Genomic DNA, 3,992 nt, shown 5'->3' with positions numbered 1-3,992 from the left:
GTTGGAAGAGGCCTCAGTAGGTCATCGAGTCTGACCTCCTACCCTGAGCAGGAAGGAGCGCTGGGGTCAGACGACCCTAGCTAGGTGCTTGTCCAGTCTCCTCTTGAAGACCCCCAAGGTAGGGGAGAACACCACCTCCCTTGGAAGCCCATTCCAGATTCTGGCAACCCTCACCATAGAGAAGTTCTTTCTGATGTCCAACCTAAATTTGCTTTCCATTAATTTGTGGCCATTGTTCCTAATTACTGCAGGAGGTGCCCTAGTAAATAGAGCATCTCCGATTCCCTGCTGCCCTCCCCTGATAAATTTATAGGCAGCCATGAGATCACCTCTTGGCCTTCTCTTGCGAAGGCTGAAGAGATCTAGGTCCCTCAGTCTCTCCTTGCAGGGCCATGCCTGCAGGCCCCTGGCCATACAAGTGGCCTTCCTCTGAACCTTCTCAAGATTCTCTGCATCCCTCTTGAAGTGCGGCGCCCAAAACTGGACGCAGTACTCCAACTGTGGCCTGACCAGTGCCGTATAGAGGGAAAGCATCACCTCCCTGGACCTGTTCGTCATGCATCTGCTAATGCATGATAAAGTGTGGTTAGCCTTGTTGACCACTTGGTCACATTGACGACTCATGTTCATCTTGGAGTCAACTATGACTCCAAGATCCCTTTCCACGGCTGTGCTGCTGAGAAGGTCGTGCCCCCAGCCTGTAAGTGTGCTGGTGGTTCTTTTTGCCCAGGTGCAGCACTTTGCACTTGTCTTTGTTGAACTGCATCGTATTTTGTTCTGCCCATTTTTCCAACTTGTCCAGATCCACCTGAATCCATTCTCTGGCCTCTGCTGTGTTAACACTGCCCCATAATTTGGTATCATCTGCAAACTTGGACAGGGTGCTCTCCATGCCCTCGTCCAAGTCACTGATGAAGACATTGAATAGCACCGGTTCAAGGACTGAGCCTTGCGGGACTCCACTGTTCATATCTTTCTAGGTTGATATCAACCTGTCCACCACGACTCTCTGGGTGCAACCCCTAAGCCAATTTACCACCCACCTGACCGTGTAATCATCTACATCACACCCTGTCAGTTTATTTACCAGAACAGAATGAGATACTGTATCGAAGACCTTCTTAAAGTCTAGGTAGATGACATCTACCTTGATTCCTGCATCTAAGCACTTTGTGACCTGGTCATAAAAAGAAACAAGGTTAGTCAGGCAGGATCTACCTGCAATGAATCTGTGCTGATTTCCTTTCAGCATTATTTTCCCTGCTGGGCTCCCACAAATGTGATCCTTATTGATTTTTTCCAGAGTTTTCCCAAGGATAGAGGTGAGACTAACTGGCCTATAGTTTCCCAGTTCCTCTGTCCTCTCTTTCTTGAAAATAGGGACCACATTGGCCCTTTTCCAGTTCTCTGGGACCTGACCAGAGCACCATGAGTGCTCAAACAGCCGTGCCAATAGCTCTGCTATGACACTGGCCAATTCGTTCATCACCCTTGGATGAAGTTCATCTGGGCCCGCTGATTTGAACACATCCAGCCCCTCCAAATGCCCCTTCACTAAGTCTGAGCTAACAGTTGGTGAACTGGTGTCCATCCTGGGTCTATCTATGATTCAGCTAGGAGATTTGTCTTGGTCTGTGTCTAGGAATACAGATGCAAAGAACTCATTGAAGAGCTCAGCTTTGTACCCCCTCTCTGTCACCAATTGCCCTAGTTTGTCCTGTAGGCTATCCTGTGCTTTCCTTTTGCTCCCTGTATACCTGAAGAAGGACTTTTTGTTGTCCTTAATTTTTGTTGCCAGCCTAAGTTCTAATCCTGCTTTGGCTTTTCTAACTAATTCCCTGCAAGTGCAAGCCAGGGAAGTATACTCCTCCTTGGTAGCGAGCTTGATTCAGATCACTGTCCCTGATTTGATTTGGCCAAATCCGAAACTGAAGACTCGATGCTGATTCAGAGAGGCAGCAGGCATGGCTCATGATTGCTATGATGCTGGGGCTCATGGATGCTGGGGCTCATGGAAGGGGTGTGGGATGACCCCCCCGTGCATTCCCCAGAGGACCCAGAAGTGCTTCTGGTCCACTTTTGGATCTGCTGCCGAGCACCCTGGGGAGTCCCCCATGCTTCTGTGGGATGCTCCATGTGCCCCAGCATCGCAGCGATCATGAGCCCCTGCTACCTAGAGGTGTGTAGAAAAAACATTTTAAAGCTGTGTCTATGCCCAAATCTCCAAATCTTTCCAAATCTCTCTGAATCAATTCAGAGGGTTCCAATTTGATTAAGAGAGATTAAAGAGTCCTCTGAATCGATTCAGATTCAGAGATTCAGCCACCAAATTGGGCCAAATCTCTGCCAAATCGAATCAGGGGCCAAAGCTTTGCACAGCCCTATCAGAGAGTGTTCATTCAGCTTGTATACATTCGCACAGCCCTACAAATTAGCAGTGTCACTCACGGTTTAACATGCAACGTGCAGTTTGTGGTGTTGCAAAGAGATCTGAAGTGTCACAGACTGCACAAACCTGCATGTCTGGATCCAGCCATAGAGGAGAAATGCTGGATGGTCTTGTGGCCAAAGCAAAAGAGTGGGCAATAGGAGACTTGGATTCTGTTCCCAACTCTATTGACTTACTGGGTGACCTTAGGCCAGTTACATCACCTCTCTCTGCTTCTGTTTTCCCCCCTGTAAAATGAAGATTGCAAACATGGCCCAATGGCCAAACGTCTTTCCACTGACTTCAGCATGAGCTTGGTCAGACTGTGGAAGTCTCACCTCTGACTGAAGAAACCGGTTAGAGTTTGCTAATGATTTGAAGATGGGATAGGTTTTTGGCCTGTCACGCTGTGCAAGGCTCTGAGCACCCTTGACTCCTACTCCTTTCAACCAGCTAAAACACATGATTAAGCACTCTTAGCAGAGGCAGTCATAAAGAGTGCATAGCTCAGCTGGAACATCAGTTACAGCATCACAGAGCTGGTGGGAACGGGACTATAAAAGATGGCCAGGTGTTCATTTCTTCCATTTTGCCTCCTCCTGTTCCCATTGTGCCCAGTGCAGAAAAACCTTGGAAGGGGAGATAAGACTTCAGCATGTGAGATATAAAATATCCTCCCCCCCCCCCCAAATGTGTGACCAATTGAAATGATAAGGCAGTGCTCATAGCTTATTCTACACTTGAGTGAAATGATATCTGTGCCCAGGAAAAGGTAGAGGCATGAATACCGCACCTGCTTTCCACGGCTGCTTTCTTAACCAGCCAAGCTTGTACTTCCCCCATGTGCTCCCTAAGATCCACAACGCATCCTTCAGCACAGCCCACAGTTTGAATTCCCTCTCACTAACAGTGGTGCAAATCACAAGTAACCCCCTGGAAACCAATGTAAGTGGAGAGCCAAGACTGCTAAGTGGGAGTATGGAATAGAGACATGGCCTCACATGGAATTATTACTCCTTGAAAATGATTAGAGAAATGAAAATAAAAAGGGCTGCCCAGAGAATATGGCCCATGCTATGGTATGTGCTATAAACAACCTTGATGAGCTCACAGACAGGGGCTGCCAGAGGAGACCACCACACCCATAAGTCAAAAGAACAATCAAGGAAAAACAGGCCCCAGAAATCTCTGGTCCATGCCTGTAGCTTTTTCATTCCTCATCATTTAACTGCTCAGTTCCAGATTCAGGAAAGGAAAAAGTGAAAGGAGTATTCCTCCTATGTCCTGCCCCACAACCTGCCATGCTGCCAACCTCAGGGATACACCATGTGCCAGTACCAGGAACACAGGGCATGCTGCTGGTTGGGAATATGAATAAGGGTCCCATTCTTATCAGCGGTATTTGTCCAGTGGACCTTCAGCCATAGGAAATCAGCAACTGGCTGAGTAAAAAGTCAAGAGTTTGCCTTATCCCAAAATACCTTGTGCCAGAGCAATCTGAAAAGGTAGCAGATGGAGACACCACCATAGGTAGCCAAGTAATTCCATGGGAGCATGTTTGAGA

The sequence above is a fragment of the Alligator sinensis genome, unplaced genomic scaffold (genome assembly GCF_000455745.1).
Source record: "Alligator sinensis unplaced genomic scaffold, ASM45574v1 scaffold366_1, whole genome shotgun sequence".
Classification (NCBI taxonomy): Eukaryota; Metazoa; Chordata; order Crocodylia; family Alligatoridae; genus Alligator; species Alligator sinensis.
Note: the sequence above shows the minus strand (reverse complement) of the source record.